The following is a 22338-nucleotide window of genomic DNA, read 5'->3' as shown; positions in this document are numbered from 1 at the left end:
TCGTCTTTCCAGTTCTGGTTCCGTACGTTGTTGGCGTAGGACAGGTGTTTATTATATCGTGGTGGTGTTTACAGTGAGGTTGACAGTCGTAGCTGACAAGGTAAGACTATTGATTGATAATGTCAGGCGAGAAAATGACAAAGATATATTTTATTCATTTGAACTGTTTGCGTAAACATCGCGGGGCCGAATTTACGAAGACTATGTTTGTTGAATGCGCGGGTTTTAGTACTTTAAATATAAGAAGCTACTGGCGTGTAAGACAAATCCAGCCCTGTATTATTATTATTTATTTGTTTACTAATTAACCTGTAAAATAGGTCAATGCTTCTTGCTGTATATGACCGTATAGGATTGTTTGTTGGGGTCGGTGGGTGGTGGGGTGAGTGTGTGTGTGTGTGTGGGGGGGGGGGGGGGGGGCAAATGAGTAGTTAATAGTCTAAAAACGGTTAAGAAGAGAGTTTTCTTTAAATTTCTATAAATGCTTTACGGATTTTTTCCGGCAGTTGCCCCTTCCCCCTTGCCCCCCCCCCCCCCCCCCCGCTAGCTACGGCCGTGCCGAAATTACGAGGTCTGTTTTAATATTAGTTCGAAGGGACGTAGAAAGGAAAACACTGACTTAATGTACGCCCTAAATAAATAAATGTATGTAGTTACACGCATGTATGTGACAGTATGTCTAAAACAGACTTTGTAAATTCGGACCTGAAAACATATGTAATGTAGTGGCACATAAAACAGGTTAAAACAGGCTTCGTAAATTCGGCGGTGCCGTGGTTAAGCCATCGGACGTAAAGCTGGCAGGTAAAGGTTCGCAGCCCGGTACCGGCTCGCACCCAAAACGAGTTTTTAACGACTCAATAAGTAGGTGTAAGACCACTACACCCTCTTTTTTCTCTCACTAACCACTAACAACTAACTCACTGTCCTGGATAGACAACCCAGATAGCTGAGGTGTGTGCCCAGGACAGCGTGCTTGATTATAAGCATGAAAATAAGTCGAAATGAAATGAAAATTATGACAGTCCAAATCCATGGGCCAGATACCGAAACCCTCTCGCTAATCTAATACATTACAGTGCAGTTGAATACACTACACTACACTACACTACACTACACTGTATTATAATGTGTTAGAAAAAAAAGGTGTTTAATGAACGCCCATTGTAGACTTGTACCTAAATCCTTCATGCCTACCTGAGTGTCAACACGATGGGGAAGCTGGGTTAGATTCTAATTTTTATATTGATGTAGATCATTAAAGGCATATTGTCAAAGACCACTGACCTATTTAATGGTCTAAAAAGGATTACCTAAACAAAAATAATTTGATTTGTCCCTAAATGTACTTTATTCAACCATCTTCATAACCACCATACTCCATTTATTAATGATATTTTGTAAAAAATAATTGAATTATGGCAATGGTCCATAATTCGAAAACTAAAATTGCCGAGAGGGTTGACATGGATTTCACTCCATCATGGTTCAGTTAAGGTGCTCCGATAGCTAGATTTGGTTTCCAACAATTAATGTAATTTTTATTTATTATCCAATTTTAGAGAAATAAGGTCCTTAAATCTGTGAAAGTATGCCTTTAATTCATTCTAATAATTTTTATATTTACCTTTGTTTGACACCCAATAGCCAATATATATATATATTTCTGAAGATAACATTGAAACATGTAAAAGGATCATTATTTCTTTAAATTGTTTTTTAAAATACATATATACTGTACACTTGTTTTCTTTTATCATTTTTATTTTATATATATATATATATATATATATATATATATATATATATATATATATATATATATATATTGTGTACTAGGGTGTCGTTAAACATTCATTCGTTCCTTCCTTCATTCGTTCGTTCGTTCGTTCGTTCATTCATTCTTTCATTCATTCATTCTTTCATTCAACCATTCATTCATATGGTAATTTTGATTGATCTGGAAGCTATGTAAATATAACTGATTATAGCGAATCGAATGTTTTAAGTGTTGCAATTGATGGATTTGATGTCATGGCTTTAGGGCATGCAGATGTAGCATTTTCCTTGCAATAGATTGCGACTGAAAACTACATTTGACGAGTTGTCATTTTTGACAAATTGGTATTAAATTCCTTGTGCTGTAATTGGTGCGTGTGTGTGTATGTGTATGTATGTGCGTGTGTGTGTGTCAGTGTGTGTGTGCGTGTGTGTGTGTGCTGAGAGAGAGAGAGAGAGAGAGAGAGAGAGAGAGAGAGAGAGAGAGAGAGAGAGAGAGAGAGAGAGAGAGATAGAGTGTGTATGTGTGTGTGTGTTTTGTGTGTGTGTGTGTGTGTGCATATCGTGCATAAACCTAAATACTTATACAATACTATAATCACAGTAATATGTCATATTATCACCACCACGTGTCTATCCGTAATATTTTTGGCAGTCCACTCAGGTATGTAATCGTCATACCCATTACGCAGGTATTTTTAGAATGACCCGAAAAATCGGCCACCACACCGGTCGTGTCCATCGATAACACCTTGGCAGCCCAATCAGGTGAGCGAGTGTATGGAGGAAAATACCTGTCGCGGTGTGACGGTGACTCACGTAATGTATCCAGACACAGGCATATACTTGGACATGACATATAGCGGGATAACACGGAGTGCATTGACGCACAGTCACTTCAGTAAATATTATCACTCAGGGCCGTTCCAGGGGGAGGCGAAATCAAGGCACTGCAATCGTTAGGTTATACCTGGTGGGTCTTCTGCAATAATTTCTTTCTGGAGCAATGCATGAATGAATGAATGTTTAACGACACCCCAGCACATACCCCCTCCCCCACCCCCACACCCCCGCAAAAAAAAAGAGAAGCAAAAAAAGGAGCAAGGCGGGATCTAACGTAGCCGCTAGAGTCGCTCGTCTGATAATAATGTTCTTTTAACGTATGGAATGATCTCAGTAGATTCTGACTATTGTACAGGTCCTGGCCTGGTGCTTATAAAACTGTTTAGAGTCTAGACTTGAGACTAATAGAGTCTGAGACATCAACGTCATGGTAAGTCATACATAATTGTATGCGTGTGACGACATTGGGACTGGGAAACTCTGGGAAACTCTTTTTACGTGCCCCTACTATCCACAGAGGTTCAGGCACGCCCACCACGGATTTAGCCTCTGACTTCGCCAGTGACTAACTCCGGAGCAGGGGGGGGGGGGGGGGGGGTAAGTTTGAGGTGGGCGGAATTTGGAATAAAGCCATTTAGTAAGGTCGACGCGAGCGCGGACCAAATAGCAGACACTTCGTAAACTTGAAGTACACCGAGTGGGAGCCGTGCTCTGATTGGCTGAATTTCGATTCCTCGGTGAAGCCTGTATTTTACCTAAGTCTGCAAAGAGTAACTGCATCCAAAACATGTCCGGACTCTAAAATTTAACCAAAAATAGTTAAGACTGCTCAGCCAAAAGGTTTTTAAGGTGATTTTGAGCAATTGAACGGGCGCCAAAATAAAATGCGTTAGACTACTTATATAAAAATAAACATAAGAATTTAGAACTGCTTCCAAAACGTTTAAAGTCTAACTAGCCCAAAAAAAAGAGGTTGTTACCTGTCCTAGGAAAGGTTGTTAGCGGGGATGTCGTCACGGAGAGGCGATGAATAGGGACGAGTCCAGATGGGTGAGGGCGTACCGGTTTGCGGACTTGGCGATGCTCTCGGTGATTGGACGGTAGTCATCCCCGGCAACGGTCTTGATGACGCGGTGGATGGTCGGGTTGTCCATTTCATCGAGAAGCATCCCTTGGTTGAAAAGTCCCTTCCGGCGAACGGCAAGGCAGATCCCTCGCCCATCGTTTATCGTGATCCTACGCACCGAGAACTCTCCCTCAGTTCGTGGCAGAGGTTGGTAGGACTCCGGAGTCGGTCCACAAAGGAGCTGGCGGACATCCCCAATGTTGGTCTTGACCAGCCTGGAGTAGCGTGTTGGAAGCTTGCCGGCCTGCAGTGACCAAGGTTCTTCAGGGGGCTGGTCGTTCACTGGAGATGATGTAGGTGGGGGCGGTTGTATCGGCGGACTTGGCTTGGCTATCTGGTCGCCTGGTGACACCATCGTCTTTCGTTTTCCAACGAGTACCAGTCGGGCCTGGGTCTCTACAGCGCCACTCTTCCTGGGTGGGGGTGGCATCGCTGGAATCCCGGGGGTTGAAGTAGTCGGAGTTGTTGGTGGCGACTCCATCTGGGCCTGGTTAGGGACCGTGTCCGCCACTGGCGAGTCGACGACTGTATCCTGCAAAGCTGGATCAGCTGGCCTCGCTGGTATTGACTTGGGCTTGGGGGGTTCAACGGGAAAAGTCGCCGCCGGTAGTTGAGCTACCGGTTTTGACCTCCCCCGGTCCGCCCCTGGCGCGTCCGTCTTCCTCCTCCTTCTCCTCCTAGTTGGTTTCTTTACCGGGTCGCCGTACACCAAAGTCACGGTTACCCGTGACCCGGTGTACGCGACGCGGTATTCCAGTAACGTCCCGTATGAAGCAATGAGTCCCCCCAGGTCACACGCATACAATTTGTACGGCGTTGTCATGACATTAGTGTCTCAGACTCTATTAGAGTCTCGTCTCAAGCACCAGACCTGGTAGGTAAGCTGTAATATTTTATCTATGGTTTAATATTTTGTCTAGTACAGTTGGTAGAGCGTTCGCCTGAAGGCCTTTTGCGCGAGGAACAAACCACTTACATGTAGGTGAACCCATTCTCTGATTATTTCTTTTACCAGTCACAACCAGTATCCCACGACTGATGTAGCAAAAAACCGTGACATGTGACACTGTCTGTGGAAAAGTGCATATAAAAGATCGCTTGCTGCTAATGTGAAAATGTTGCGGGCTTCCTCGATATGAATTACCAAATATTATATATCCAGTAGACGATAATAAACCAATTTATTATATAACATTCAGTGAAATATCTTAAAATATAGTGAAATAAAAGTGTTATCAGTCACTCAGTGACGATAACACATTTTGGAGTGAAAATTTCACTATTTCACTCTAAAATGTGATATGTCACTGTAGAAAGTGTTATCTTCACTGTTAGAAAGCCGGAACTATTTTGCTGCTGGCATTTTAAAAATAAAGGTAAATTGCCAAAAGTTATATAATAAATAGAAAATTTCATGTGTTTTGTCAAATATGATTTGTATCTCATCTCGTGAAGTTTGCAATCATATTGCACTCGTCGCGACTCGTGAGATATGACTGCAAACTTGACTCGATGAGATATAAATCATATTTTACAAAAAACATGTAATATCCTCTATGAACTCTATAGTGGTGTCGTTAATTAAAACAGACTTTGAAGTTTATCGTGTCTATAGAGTATGCGTACTTGATTTAAATAAAATGTTATTATATGGGTGGTGAGTATATAAAGACAATACCCCCTCCCGTCCGTTCCTCCTATTTGCTTCAATTTGGATCAAGGGCCGGGACGTAGCTCAGTGGTACAGCGCTCGCTTGCTGCGCGGTCGGTCTGGGATCGATCCCCGTCGGTAGGCCCATTGGGCTATGTCTCGTTCCAGCCAGTGCACCACAACTGGTATATCAAAGGCTGTGATATGTGCCATCCTGTCTGTGGGATGGTGCATATAAAAGATCCCTTGCTGCTAATCGAAAAGAGTAGCCCATGAAGTGGCGACAGCGGGTTTCCTCTCTCATTATCTGTGTGGTCCTTAACCATATGTCCGACGCCATATAACCGTAAATACAATGTGTTGAGTGCGTCGTTAAATAAAGCATTTCCTTTCCTTTCCTGTGCTTATAAGACGTCACGTCACACACACACACACACACACACACACACACACACACACACACACACACACACACACAATTTGTATGGCGTTGTCATAACATTACTGTCTCAGTCTCTATTAGAGTCTCGAGTCTTGACTCTAAACGTTTTATAAGCACCAGGCCAGCTCTCATTAGGAGGGTCCAGTTCCTCCGGTGCCAACGAAGCACGCGACATTCCGCTGATATATGTCCCTGGCGCCGAGTGACCGACAATAAGATCGATGGCTCCACGAGAAAAATACTAACAGCTGACCAGACATTAGCCTTGGAGAATTATTGTATATCCAACCATCCCCCGTCTGTCCTTCTGTTTGTCTATCTGTTCGTATGCCGTCGAAGACACAGGCCCGTAGGAACCGGGGGCCTTATGAGCCATTTTTTTTTTTTTTTTTACCACATTAATGTTTGCCATTGTACCAAAATCTGATATAGAGTTTGTACCCGATCCGTCGGTCCCACCCCCCCCCCCCCCCTCCACTCCCAAAGTCATTCCTACGAGCCTGAGACAGGTCGCTTTTCCAACACCATCTCATCGCTGATCTAGCTCGAACTAAGCACTGACCATTCGCAAACTTCAGGTGTCAGGACATTTTGACAGGACTTGTTAAAGGTAAACGCAAGTAATAGGACTGAATCTAGCTACAAGGGTGGGTGAAGACAAAAAAAAAAAAAAAAAAAAAAAAAAAAAAAAATTAAGTGCCCTTTCCAGGCCCTTAGGAATGATATTTGGAGGGGGCACAACCTCTGGTGGGGTGGGTTTTTTATGTGGATGGGGGGAGCACAGGCCATATTTTTACCTTTATTTATATAGAGTAAGAAAACCGAAACCCGTACATTTTCGTCCTTGAGTGGAGAGGCCTGTATCCCCGACGCGCCTGACCCGGTTTTCTAGCTGGAGAAGACCTTATATTATTACTGTGCCTGGTCCAGAAAGATGTATTTGGGACAGTTCTCAGCTATACCGTGCCCTAATTATTTTGTCTAGCTACCCCGACCAGTTATTTCGGGCTAGGTACGGACCTGGGCAGTGTGGCATGTTTGTACTGTAAAATGCTCTCGCAGTAGTAGGTAAACATGCGAAAAACAGGCATATTTACCTGCGACAATAGGCCACAAATCCAACAGAGAAAGGGCGGTGGTCTAAGATATCACGCCACAATTTAAATACGCACGTCATGCTACTCGGATAATAATGAAGATTAGTTTTAAATGAGTGATACATTTAAAGATAAAAGATCGGCCTGACTGTTCTTAATTTCAAACAAAATGCTGGCACCATAAGAAAATTGTGCTAGTTTATCAATATTATATTTACTAAACGTCATTCTCCCGAAATTCTGTATTCGTTGTGTATTGCTATATTTTAAACGGAAATGCCCGAATCTAGATAACAAAGTTTAAATTCACTTTTGCATTACTATCAAACAGTTGGGGCTGCAAATGAATCACTGTGCATTGTTACAAGTTGGTTTGGAAGGCATGTATGTTCAACTCTCTCTCTCTCTCTCTCTCTCTCTCTCTCTCTCTCTCTCTCTCTCTCTCTCTCACACACACACACACACAGACACTCTCTCTTGCACGCACACACACACACACACACACACACACACACACACACACACACACACACAATTCTGTAAACATTTCAATCAAATCTATATTTAGATCGCGTTTCAACTGGAGGGGTTGGGTGGGTGGGTGTCCCTCTCGCACACACACACGCACGCACACATAAACACGCACACTGACTTAAAATGTATTATGGGCCTGTGCCATACTCACATATATTCAAGTCTGTAGAGGGGTCTGGTCGCATGTTCTCTACGAACATTGTAAAACCTGGATGTCCTAAAATGCAATTTCCTGCATTCTATAAGTAAACTTTATCATGACTTAAATGCTGGTAGCATATTTACGTAAGTTCTAGAGTGTTTCGGGGGAATTCACCTCAACAGAATAATGAAAATACATGGTGAAACGTTTCGGTCCTGCTCATTTTGCCTGAACGTAAATTTTCTCTACTACTAGGGGTAACTGAACGGATCAGTTGACCCATGCCCCGTTCGTACATTTGCGCATACATGTCAACGTCAATGCTCACTTTTTGTAAACCTGTTTATTCAATCTATGCCCCTGAATGGCGACCTTGGGCGTAATAAAGATCTGATAAACATATAATATATATTAAGTGTGAACCTAACATCAGGTCAACTGATAAGTTTAGTGAACAGATTCACGGAAATACTCCATGCTTTATTATTGTGTTTAATAGCGTGGCTGTATTAAAGCCACTGACTCTGGTTCGTGAGGTAGGTACGTGTTTCGTTTCACACAAAATGCAGGGCTCGAACTTAAGAGTTGGTCTCCCACGGCAATTTAAAAACAAAATTGCCGTGGGTGTAAAGTCTGTCCACGGCAGTTGAGAAAAGAGAGACTTTTTCAGCAAATAAATAGGACTGGAAGGTTATTTTGCTGTGTGTAGACATATTTTAAATGTACTAATGTTATATACAGGCAGTTAATGCACATCACAGGTATCCCCAAACATTAACGTCAGATATGTTATAGTAACGTTATATAATAAAGAGTACTCTTTATATATGTAACTATAGTATTTGTAGTAGGGTTTTCAGTTTGGGGGTACCTGTGATGTACATCAGATCATTGTGGAGCTTTACCGACGGCACGTTTGTGCACGATAGCACGTACCACGGCCTTTGATATACCAGTCGTGGTGCACTGCCTGGCTGGAACGAGAAATAACCCAATAGGCCCACCGACAAGGATCGATCCCAAACCGACCGCGCACCAAGCGAGCGCTTTACCACTGGGGCTACGTCCCGCCCCCATAACTTCAGTAAACAATGGTTTATATGGATATTAGTTGTAATGTAATAGTTGTTTCGGCATAGATGGGTAGCACTGATATAAAGTTATATAATGACGGGTTCCTGCTAAATTATTTATGAACCTTTGCTTTGGTAATGTAAAGTATATAACATTAACTATATTATGCTCATAAATATGAACAAATAAATAACTTAATTTATTGGTAAAAATATGAATATTTGTAGCGAACAGTCGGTGCCGTAATGTAGGCAGATGTTGCCGATAAGTTTGCTGTCTTTGTGCACCTCATCGGTGAACATTCTAGATTTTGTGGATTCGCTTATTTCATAACATTTATCACGACGTGAATCGTTTTCATTTTAACTTATTTCCGTGCTTATATCCAATTAAGGTTCAAGCACGCTGTCCTGGGCACACACAGCTATCTGGGCTGTCTGTCCAGAACAGGAGGTTAGTTGTTAATTGTTAGTGAGAGAGAAGAGGGTGTAGTGGTCTTAAACCTACCCACTGAGTCATTAAAACTCAATATGGGTGGGAACCCTGTACCTACCAGCCTTATGTCCGATGGCTTAACCACGACGCCACCGAGGCCGGCAACGTGAATCTAATCGTACTGAACGCGACTCTGTGTACACAGCGTGCAAGAATATTACAATTGATATTCCCTAATTATTTATGCAAAGATTGTGTTTGGCCAATTTGGGATCAATATATCACAAACAAATCACGTAAAAAACATAATAGCGAAATATTGTATTTGTAACTATGGTACTGCACGTTTAATATATTTATAAAGAAGTTTAGCCTCCTCTACCTACTAGATATGCCAACAGTTGATAACGATTGTAATTATTTATCCATTACCACTTGTCACGACTATGTAATTATTGCCACCTTATCTCCAAACACTTATTAGTAAATATAACCTGTCAAAGCAAACTTATTACATTATAAGTAATATATTCACGTAATATACTGACATTACTTACGCTAACGCATATGTACTCTTCAAAAAAAAAAAAAGGTAGGGGAACCTGAAATATTAATGTTAATATCAACTACTAGTATTCGACCGAACATATGTTTTGACCACAGACATCCTGGTAAAGAACGTTCAGGTCTGTTTATCAACACACCGAAAAACATTCCATAGTTTCTACGTGCTTCACGCAGTTGCACCGTACACGTGCGTGAGGTGTCATTTTCGATTTTGACAATTTCCAGGAAGGTCAATTAATCACTGTGGAACATTATTTCTGTCAATCTTTTTCATTCTGTTGATCATACAGTTGTTATTGTTTTGTTTTTAGTCATTTTATTGTTTGAATTTGCAATGCGGCGTATGCAACGCGATGAGCGTCTACAGGCTATTGGCATGCTGCAAACGGGCATAAGTCAGCGTGAAGTGGCCAACACCTTCAATGTTTCGAAGTCAGTGATTAGCAGACTATGGAACAGGTACCAACAAACCCAAAATGTTGACGATGGACCCTGTTCAGATCGTCCCAGGGCAACGGCAGGAGTACAGGATCGATTCATCCGTAACCAGGCTCTAAGAAATCGAGCTCAAACGGCAAATCAAATTGTTGCAAACCATCATCAGGCTACTGGTGTCCGAATTACGGGTCAGACGATTAGAAATCGTCTTCATGCAGCCCATCTTCATGCTCAACGGCACCGGGTTGTGCCTACCTTGACAAATCGTCACATTGCCCACAGACGTGAATGGTGTAGGGAGCGTCAGAACTGGGGTATTGGTCGCTGGTCACGTGCCATGTTTTCAGATGAGTCCCTGTTCACTTTGGACTTCCTTGACAGGCGTTGTCAGGTCTGGCGACGACGAAATGAACGGCACGCCAACGTCACAATGCGATTTCATGACAGATTTGGCGGTGGATCGGTTATGGTGTGGGATGGTATCACTATGACTGACAGAACACCCCCCCCCCCCACCCCTCCATATTGTGTAAGGAAGGGTCACTGGGCAGTACTACCGGGACAACGTACCGACACCCTTTTTCGTCCCGTTTGCTAGGCGTGTGGGTCGACGTTTTGCTTTTCAGGACGACAATGCCCTATGCTCACCGTGCATGAATCGTCAGTGCTCACCTCCAGCAGCACAACATCTACTGAATGCCATGGCCAGTGATGAGCCCAGACGTTTCCCCCATTGAACACGTCCGGGATATGATAGGGAGACGTGTGCGTCAACGTCAAAGACCGCCGACCACGTTAGCAGAACTTGGTCAGACGCTGCAAGAGGAGTGGAACAGACTTCCTCAAATGGCCACTGGGAGACTCATACGCAGTATGCCTCGTCGACTAAATGAATGTCTGACACATCTCGACGGTATCATCCACTACTGATAAAAAAACCCGTCAACTTTCAAATTTCACTTCTGACCCCAGTCGTCCTTCAAGATCTTAGGTGGTCATAAAACCTACTGTAATACTGAACTACCGGTTGTAATGTTTGACCAATTGACCAATTTCTCTTTCTCTCTCTCTCTCTCTCTCTCTCTCTCTCTGTGTGTGTGTGTGTGTGTGTGTGTGTGTGTGTGTATATATATATACATACACATGTATACACACAATTTCTACAAACACTTCAATCAAATCCATATTTAGATCGCGTTTCAACTGGAGGGGTTAGATGGGTGTCCCCTCTGGCTTCAGATGGGGTTTTTTGGTGCCCACTTCACACACACACCCGCCCAGCTTTCGACGCCTATGGCGTTTTTATCAAACCGTTTTCAAACGTTCCGTTATTATACAGCAAATCATATGATCGATGAGTCTTTGCTAAACCGTTATTATTGTAAGACGAATCGTTTTACCGAAACGTGCAGGGTGTAGCCCGGTGATTAAAGTGCTTGCGTGATGCTTGGTCGCTCTATGATCGATTCCCGTCGGTGGGCCCATTGGGCTATTTTTCGTTCCAGTTGGCTACTTGGCCGCCTATTTCTCGTCCCAGCCAGGGCACCACGACTGGTATATCAACGCACACACACACACACAAAGGAAACCCAACACCCCTAACTCCTCCAACCCCCCAAAAGCAATATATATTCCGTCCCATAGAGAAAGCATTTTTTTCATGCTATATGGAATTTACTACAGGTTATTTATTTCTGACCCTATTGATTTGTAAATTGCACCTAAAAATAGTGCGTGTTGATGGGTTTCTGTTTTTGCTATTTCCAAAACACTTTTAATTTTCTTCGTACGTCAAACCAAACTGAAATTATTTACAAAAAAACATTTTTATACAATGGTGAGACGGACTATAGATTGCCCGCAATAATTTTTAGGACAGTAATACTCTGAGGCCATCTTAATACCACTGTAGTATAGACTAGTATTATGTTTATTTGGTGTCTTAACATTAACAAGGCCACTGTTCTCCTGGGTGGGTAATTTTTGGCATGATTCCATCAGGACTGCATGTCGAAATGACCAAATGTTTGACATCCGATTATAGCTGAGGATAAATAAATCAGTGTGCTATAGAGGTGTCGTTTAAACAAAACAGACAAGCTTCCATCAGAGAACTGTTCAAGCAAGCCTGTCATGGACACAACCTCTGACTTCACCAGAGAGATCTGTGTCCAAGACAGGTCATTCTCCTACAGCCTGGTCCTGGACAGCCTTGGCCTCATGACCGAAATATAAAATAAATTCTGAAATAATAATATTGTAGATAACTCATTTGTGTGTTTGTAATTTGTCATATTTTTATCTTACAGTGTAAGAAAATACGTTACAGCACAACCTTGACATAACTGACGCGATAACAAAACCATGGGAAGGCGTTGTAGGTCAGGTCAGGTCATAGGGGTTTACGTGCACATTCAGAACAAGCTGGTGTAGCGCACGCCTGTCCATCCATGACAGGGGCGTTGTAGGTCTGATCGGTTCTTTTATACAGAAAGAGAGACAAACAGACGGCCACGTTCCAATCCACGGCGTTAGTTACCAAGGTCGCCCAGTTCGCGAAGTTTAAACGAGACATGCGTGTTTGGTGATGCGTTGTCGATCTGGGATCGATCCCCGTCGGTGGGCCCATTGAGCTATTTCTCGTTCACGCCAGTGCACCACGACTGGTATATCAAAGACCGTGGTATATGTTATCCTGTCTGTGAGATGGTGCATATGAAAGATCCTTTTCTACTAATGAAAAAATATAGCGGGTTTCCTCTTTAAGACTAAATGTCAAAATTACCAAATAGTTGACATCCAATAGCCGATGATGAATAAATCAATTTTGTTCATGTAACAACACCACAGCACATTGTTTAATTGACGACTATTACAGTCTGTCTGCGGCAAAAGACAATCACTTGCCTCGCTGGTGTCGTGTCGTGTCATGTCATGTCATAGGGTTTTATGTGCACATCCATGACAGGAAAGGTTGGGGGGGGGGGGGGGAGAGGAGGGACCACCTGCACTGGCAGGTGCAAGGGAGCACCAGCAGCCCGATCGAATCGGTGGGGGTGGTGGGGGTGCTATGGAATTTTGAATGGAGCCGTTAATGCCAAAGAGAAAGGGGTGCGCAATTTTGATTGAGGAAATTTGGCGCAATTTTGAACGGTCGGTCGAAAGGTAAATGGCCGAGCTAATATAGGTTCTGATATTATTGAATCGAGAGTAGCTCGTTAATTATAGACCTCTATGATGCTGGGCGTCTCCCTAGGTTGTCATGTCATGTCATGTCATAGGGTTTTACGTGCACATTTAGAACAAGCTGTTGTAGCGCACGCCTGTCGTAGGCACAAGAGCCGGCCTTGGCCGGCTCCTCCGTCCATGACAGGAAAGGTGGGGGAGGGGAGAGGGGGGCCGCCTGCACTGGCAGGTGCAAGGGAGCACCAGCAGCCTCCCTAGGTTGCCCATAGGCCCCTTATAAAGGGCCTGACCGCTTCTGGTCGTGGCATGACAACCCAGGGGAGACTCGTGCAATTGTGTAGTTGACACTGGCAGGCAAGGTAGTTGTTCCGGGTTGGTCGACGTGATGTTGTTGGCGTAGTCCTCCTCTTTAGTGTCACCAAGCAGCAAGTATTGGGGGTTTGGGTGGGGGAGGCTGATATTCTTTTGTTCAGCTTTCCCCGGGTGCATTGCAGTTGTGTACTCGGAACCGGTATTCTTTTGTCCGGTTCCTTATTAGAGCACGTGCTGGGCCATTAAATGGGTGCGGGTGCATTGTTAGTCAGTGCACCCTGTGTACTGATGCAGTGAGCGTGTAGTCTGTGTGTGAATCCTAGTTTTGTGTTAAGGTTGTACCTATTGTCTTAAGTCCCTATTCTAGTGAGTTCAACGGTCATTCATGACCACCCATCCCCCTCCGTCTTTGCATAGCATTGAATACAATGACGGAGGGGGATTTATACTAGCCTAGCTATCTAATTTGAAGGGCGGAACCCTTACAGTGCAAGTATTGGTTTAAAAAGCCTAGTATTTGGCATACTTAACTTTATTACCAATGAATGAAACGAAATTAACAGTGGCAGGTAGCAATTGTACAGTAGATCAGTTGACAGACAGGTACTTAGTTTGAAGAATTTTGATTCCCGTCCCCTAAATAAAATATCTTAGTAGCCTTACTTGGTTTGTCTTCAGGTTATCTGGTTTTCCTGCTTGTTTTTTCTTCTGGAGCCCTAGTTGACTTACCTTAGTCAGCTAGGATTTCATGCATCAGTAATAAAGAACATGGTGCGAGTGCAAAGACAAATTCGCGCAGTTTATTTACAGTTAGGTGTGGTGGGGTTCTTGATCCGTGATTGGTTGGATTGGACCACTGAGGGGTGCTGCAAAAAAAAAAAGTGATATTTAGTGGTGTCCTATCCTGGTTGATTGTCTAACGATGTTGATTGGGTGGTTATTAGCCAATTGGGTTGTTGCGATTTCGATCCTGACTTAGTGGAAAAGAAAAAGAAGAAAAAAAATCTAATGTGTCGCTAACGGACGTGGGGTATGCCAGTTGTCAATCACGGGTTTCAGAACATTAACATATCTACAGTAGAATAATATGGTTATCGCGGTTAGGTCTAGTTGGCGTTGGCATATCTAGTGGTTATTAAACACTCGCTACCGTCCCGCCGTTAATCCCCAGGTTGAAGTGCCTGGTCGCTCTTCCATCCAAGGGATGTACAGGCGGGTGGTTTTGAGTAATTGTTAATTTATATTGCTAAATTTATGCCAGCTAATTTGGTTGAGCATATGCTTTTACTTTTGTCGTTTCACCGTTCTCCCCCCCCCCCCCCCCCCCCCCCCGGGTGGAATACGTGGTCTGTTGGAGTGCGTAGGGTGGATGTTTCACCAAGGGGGTCACAGGTGTCACGATCCAAGCATTGTCATATCTAGCGGTCAATCAATCAATAAAATATTTACATGCTCCTATACCACGAAGGTTTCGAGCATGTCTATCCCAGGTTCGGCCACCGGATGCCAGTAGTCCAACCTGGGACAGAACAATTACTGGGGCAATTTTGATATTTAAACAAACAGGGAAAAAGGACTTTACAATAAATAATTTTGTGCGTTATTTTCCCAAACAATATTTAATATACAGCAAACAACTAACAATTTGTAACGCAAATTTAGATCGGGCAGTCCTAAATATAAATATATTTTAAAATAATTTTTTAAATATATTAATTAGCCCTCAAAATAGGGGTGGCAGGTGACTAAGAGGTTAGGCTTCAGCCACAAAAAGTTTTTTTTAATAGGGAAATATGTTTTACTTAGGGGCACCCATCGTATTGGGGACTTCGGTGTGGCCGAAACCGGGGAAGGCTCCGGGGGGGGGGGGGGGGGGGCAGTCCCCCGGACAATATCTAGCGGTTCTTAAATCATTCGCTACCGTCCCGCCGTTGATGCCCGGGTTAGAGTGCTTGTGTGGTCGAGTGCTTAAGGTCGCTCTTCCATCCAAGAGATGTACAGGCGGGTGGTGGAGAGAGAGAGAGAGAGAGAGAGAGAGAGAGAGAGAGAGAGAGAGAGAGAGAGAGAGAGAGAGAGAGAGAGAGAGAGAGAGAGAGACACACCTTTATTTCAACCCAGATCACATAAAATGATACAGGAGCAAATAGCTACTACCGTGGTATGTGTTATCCTGTCTGTGGGATGGTGCATATAAAAGATCCCTTGCTACTAATGGAATAATATAGCGGGTTTCCTCTCTTAAGACTACTGGACTACGTCCCACCTCTTTCCATTTATGGGCCCGTGTACTTTTATTTACCTTTGTTTGACACCCAAAAGCCAATACCCGAGGTATTCTTTGTGCTGGGGAGTTGTTAACCATTCATTCATCCATTCATTCATACTGCCACCTGTATCATTATCTCCCAAATCATCTACGGTAGATCTACTTTAAAAATTGACCTATTTTATAAGCACTTACTTGCTGACTTAAACAGGTCATTATTTAATACCATTTTAACATTTCTTAACACTTTGGATTATATCCTGACTGCAAACAAACACATAAATATTTTATGAAATGAAGGAGACAACATTCGTGGTAATGCTGTTGTAACAGCGTGACACAGCAAAATATATAAGTCAAGAATAAAGGATCCGGGACAGAAACTTACGCCTTTCATTACCATACACGTTGTCACATGCATTTATACACATAAAGATGGAATATTAATAATAATGTCCTGAGTCATCTCACACATTGTCACGACCCGGTGGTAACTAGCGGCGGCAGGGGCATCGGAGGGGGAGGGGAGGGCGAAGGGAAGATTGGCTGTATCAAGAAAATACGAATAAGTGCCCGTTTCATATTAGTTTAAATATGTAGTTTTTGTCTACCCGGAGAAGACTATAATATTACTATGTCCTTATTATCATTCTGTTTCTATCTGTCAGTCTCTCTATGTCTATCTCTCTGTCTGTCTGTGTCTTTCTGTCTGTGTCTCTCTCTTCCGCCCTCTCTCTCTTGCTCCCTCCCTCCCTCTCTCTCTATCTATGTCTGTCTGTCTGCCTCTCTCTCTGCCTCTCTCTCTGTCTCTCTCTCTCTCTCTCTCTCTCTCTCTCTCTCTCTCTCTCTCTCTCTCTCTCTCTGTGTGTGTGTTTGTGTGTGTGTGTGTGTGTGTACAGGTAAAATATGACCCATGATACACACCGTGTTTTTTTTCGGCCATTAATGAAAACTACACATTCAAATTCAACTAGTATTGGTAACTAAATTGTTATTTTAATAATTAAGTTTAAGAACATCGATATCATACATGTACAACAGATTGGAGCTGGCTCTTTTTCCCCCACACTATAATATTTAAAGTAACATGCCAATGATATCCTCTGTCCCGTAATTAATTTGGTTGAGTATATCCGATGCCCTTGAGACAACCAAACAAAACAAGCTTTTTTTCAACATTAGACCTACATAATATTGATTAGGTTAGAATATTGATATTGACATAATGTGTTTTCTATGTACACAGCATCTTATTTAATTGATGCCACTGAATGCGTTTTGTCCATAATATTGCTTCATGTCAGTTCTTTCAAGCCGTGTATGCCATATGTCACACGCGCAGGTAATATTCTAGAGGCTATAATATGTTATACGGCCACACGTCTCTGACCTAAGCTCAGCCTATCGTGGCATCCACCTGTTTAAAGAAACTGTGGCTACGGCAACGCCATGAATCAACAAACTTTATGAACGAATCGAGTCCATCGCCAGTGAAATTGATGTGAATATAGTCACGCCAATGACCACAAAAATTCAACGTCACAGATCGAATGCCGGCGCAGATATTTCACAAAGTGCCAAAGATTATTTCAGGGTGAACGTATTTGATCTTGTTCAAGATTAAAGAAAAATGCCAATGATATCTATTGACCATCTTGTTTAAGACTCCAAATTTTCTAACCAGCATAGTAACCTAGTGGCTGCTGAAGCGCTCATACCCGTGAATTTTGGACACCTGACACCAACATTCATGGTCAAGTTCAATGAATACTATTCGAAATTTCTGAAACGGAGAGAGTATCTTCAAATTGAAATAAAGAAGTTAAAACACCTGTTCCAACATACTCCAGTAGACTCCATCCAGACCAGCGGATAGTTGTACCACTTTGGCAGCCTGCAACAAAGATTATTTCCCAGGAATTCACCGAATTTTGGTGATATTCCTCACTACTCATGCTGGCTATGCTCCTTTGCCATCGGAACACACCATACATTCCTTTCTTCTTTAGCATTTGTAAAGTCTTCAGCAGTAACAAATATACAATATTAAACTGTAACAAAAACACAATGTGCTTCAATGCCACCTATACCACAAACTAAACGTGACATTGCGAAACAAGTGCTGTAACTACCTGACATAAGGCCTATCTCACAGGAATTTCCTACATTTAGCCACTTACCACAGGCAGATCCGTATTAGTGTAGGCCTAGACCCAATCTAATTAAAATTAGCTCCACTATTAGGTGTGGATCTAACAGCAGCCCGCAATGCTGTTAGATCTACTGGTAGACCAGTAGAGCTAATTTTTATCAGATTGGGCGCACGTTATGTCAATACTTTAAACCACACTTTCTACGTCCCTTCGGACTAACACATACAAAATTATTATTATTATTATTATTATTTTTCTACAACCTATACATGATATTACGATTATAGTTTGGGAGGCATTGGTGGGATGTGTGTGTGTGGGGGGGGGGGGGGGGGGGGTAGGGGTGCACAAAAATATTAGTTGTCTAAAGGCTCTATATATACAGTATACTAAAATGTATACATGTCTGAACACAGGGGGATATAAAAGATCTCTTGCTACTAGTGGACAGATGTAGCGGGTTTCCTCTATATGTCGGAATTACCAAAAGTTTCCCATCCAACAGCCGATGATGAATAAATCAATGTGCTCTAGTGGCGTCGTTAACAAAACAAACTGACCACAGGGATCATGGAGGCAGGTTTAGCTCAGTGATGCGGGTCTCCGAAGTCGGCGAAGGAATTTCCAACCAACCAACCGGAACATTGTGTGAAAATGCCTACTGTGATTCTAGCGAACTTTTGTAGCGAACTTTTTTGACCGGAAGTTATCGATTGGTAAAACAAAAAAGCTTGTCAAGGGAGACAACTCTTTATTATTTTTGTACATTTATCAGTTTTATTTGGAGCACCAGCTTAAATGTTTCGACATTGTCTCAATACCAATAATGAGCTGTTTAATGGTATATCGTACAAATAAATATAAAGAGACCGTGTATATGAACATAACGTACTGTAATTGTTATATATTTATCGTAAAATTTATTTAACAAGTTTATTAATTAATTTCTTTGATATCAAATAAAATTACTATTTCCCCTTTTTATATTGTTTTGAAAACCCCCCAGTCCAATACGTCTTGCTTACTAGCAATAAAGCATACATGTTGTTTATTTTAATGTGTAACCTTTGGTGTTTTTGTATTCCTGCTTTGTTTTTTGTTTTTGTTGATTAGGGTTTTTTTTGGTGTGTTTATGTCGGGGGGTGGGACTCACCTTCTGCATCTTGTATCTGTTAAACTTTTCGTTACATATTTTTGTTGTTGAAATGCATCAACCCTGATACCTTTGTGGTGACGTAAGTTAAGTGTACATACACACTAACTTAAAAGTACAATACTGTTACTTTAATTTTATAGAAAAGACAATCCATTGAATAATTTATGGAGTACTGAATCTTTTAATTTAAAAAAAAATTTATTGTAGAAAATTGAAAAATGTACCAACACATTCAATTTCAATTTCAATTTCTTTTAATATTGTGTCACCCCAAAGGTTTCGGCCTAATTGTCAGCATTTCTAAAATAATTTTTATTCTCAATAGGCCTTTCATGTAATTTTTTATACATGAAACCATAACTGGTCATCAGTCAGGGTATGAGAACAAAAAGGTTTTTCTAACTACCAAGTTTTATTTTGCATTCAAGAAGAAAGACGCTTCTTCTAGTGCCACCTTGACTGACAGAAAGATAATGTATTAACTGAAAGTAGTTAAACCCAGATTCCCAATGACTTGTAAAATGTGGTCAATCATCTTGGGGTCGCTGTAACCCAGCTAGATTTTCAACCATTACATTTAATAATTAATTATTTAATTATCCATACAACAATTAGTGAAACTGTTGTTCACATATACTCAGGGCTTCTAGAATGTTATAAAAAAAATCCCTTAGCCATGGATCAGTGATTTTAAAAATGTACTATCCATGATTAAAAATTAACTAGCCCCACTTTAAATATATACAATTTCACTAATAGTAATAATCAGATATGTTGTCTAAAGAGATAAGACCTTAAAAACCCCTAGATTGGGGGCGACAAGAGGGGGCAGCATATTCATATTCACAAAATAAGACAAGGTTTTTTTTTTCCAGTAGTTATTTACTAGCCCAACACTGAATATTACTAGCCATGGGAGTGGGGCTACCATAATGTAGAAGCCCTGCATATACTTTTTTATATATACAGACACTGCCAAATGATATAAACTTGAAATGTAATTTTTGCAAATATATATAAAGTATCTGTAGGTGTTATTAGTTTTTAATATTTCAATAATTTAATTAAACACATCAATTATATATGTATCCTTGTACAGAAGTAAACATTTTAACCCAAATAATGAAGAATGTGATGAAATAATGAAGAATGTGATTATTCCATGGTTATGACTCCTTTCAATTCGCAGGTGTTTATTGCTCAGCTATAATTCTCACTCGTTTTGAATAGCAATACACATATATATTATGTGCAACATATGGTACCAAGTTCACTTTATAATTGTAGCCAATGTCCTGAAATATAAAAACTATAATTAGGTATGTGACACAGGGTATGAACTTAAGGATAATTGCCTACAGCAATTCTAAAATCTTTTGCCTACTGCAATTTTATAGTAATAACTTTGGATTAAAAACAAGAAATAATCCATTCAATCCACAATAATTTTTATCCATTGGCCCCCCAAAAATCTATTATTCATATAAGACCCGAACACTGCACAACATAAAATATATTACGTCAGTGGTAGAGTATCTGCCTGAAGTGCACTGGTGGACCCATATTTGTGGTAGATATGGTTGTGCTGTCCTGTCTAGGAAATACTATTTATGAATGCCATTCTACCAACTGTACAGAGTAACCTACATATACAAGTATATGGTAGATGTGACCAATGGTAATGTGGAGTAACCTTTGCTGCAACAGCACTAAATACATCATGCCTAACCCATGTACCAGATTCACCAAACAAATATTTCAAGTACACAGTAAGGCAAGCACTTCTTGCCGATCAGCATGCAATTCCAGTTCTGGACTGGAAACAGTACAGTTAAGTTTATAACATTCCTCAACAATGTCCAAATGCAACCGCAATAGCCACTTTTGGGCAAGTATTGGAATTGGGTGCACACCATCTTTCAGCAGTGTTCGAGTAAAAATTCGCCGGCCCGTTCGAGTACGACAAAGGTCACAATTAAATTTTAAGGTACAACGACCAAGATCACTGTTCAAATCTTCAATCGCTTTGTTAAGTGAATCCACTTGTTCTTTGATTTGTGAATCCACCAACAAGAACTGATCTGTTGCTGTATGACCTTTCGATGCATTCCAGTCAACAGCTGAGTCGAATGTCGTACCGACAAACCTAACTTTCCCACCCACATTTAAGACAAAGGCCATTAACTGCTTGTAAATGCTGACAATGTCTTGTACTATTCGAGAGGTTTCATCTCTCAATGTAATGTATCTTTCCTTAGAAAAGATTTTGGTAATGTCGCAGGTACCTGACCAGACATACACAACAGGTGGTTTGCCATGCTCTTTAATTAATTTAGGCAACCTGCTTTTCAAAATATTAAAAAGTACTGCTGTACGAGCACCTTTTTCACAAAGGAACACTACAGGCAATTGCAATTCCTTATGTGCATTTTTCAAATATATTCCCCTGCTGTCAGCTAATAAAACAGCAAAACAGCTGGGATCTACTGAAGGAATATTAACCTGATGTTCTGCAATAAATTTTGCTAATTTTCTTTCTGCCATAGTTAAATTTAAAAGTGTTGAACAAAATTTATATCACTCTGTATATATTTGTAATTAAAAAGAAGGATACCAGTATGTATTCAGTTGCACAGTTTTGAAGATGTACAATAACCTGAAAAAAGAAATGAGAAAATGTGTAATATTTAATGTTTGTAAAAAACACCAAAACCAAGAGTACCAGCAAGGTACACGATACACCCATCAGGAGTTTGATGGAAAACCACAGATAGTAATGAATATGTTACGGGTATGATTCAATTCTAATTATGTTACCAGACCATAATACAATCCATCATAGATGGGCATATAAAAATTACCATTAATGAATTTTTGTATTAACTATTTAGTATTTTACTGCTTTAACAATTGTTGTTTAGGCCATTCAAATATCATTTAATGCATGAGGTGGTGGGTATGTCCAAATTTTGTTACTTTGTGGGGTTGTTGTCTCAAACTGTTACACAAAGCAGTTATTCATTATTATTTAAATGGTATGCTTTTTGTTTGTTCAGGGATGGGTTGGGGGAGTCGGGGGGGGGGAGGGGGGAGGGAGGGGCTTTTATTTTGTATTGTAGGTAAACGTATGTACACAA

At 41.3% G+C, this 22338-nt stretch overlaps 1 protein-coding gene across 1 annotated transcript in view; it reads left to right on the top strand.

Annotated features, from left to right (window-relative positions):
- The window catches only part of LOC121375008 (putative ferric-chelate reductase 1), a 61007-nt gene continuing 38669 nt past the window's right edge, over nt 1-22338 (top strand). The window contains exon 1 of the mRNA XM_041502199.1: nt 1-100. The gene's annotated coding sequence lies outside the window, so the exon portion shown is untranslated. The remainder of the gene's footprint in view (nt 101-22338) is intronic.

The sequence above is a fragment of the Gigantopelta aegis genome, chromosome 6 (assembly GCF_016097555.1).
Source record: "Gigantopelta aegis isolate Gae_Host chromosome 6, Gae_host_genome, whole genome shotgun sequence".
Lineage (NCBI taxonomy): Eukaryota > Metazoa > Mollusca > Gastropoda > Neomphalida > Peltospiridae > Gigantopelta > Gigantopelta aegis.
This window is presented reverse-complemented; position numbering and strand designations above follow the sequence as displayed.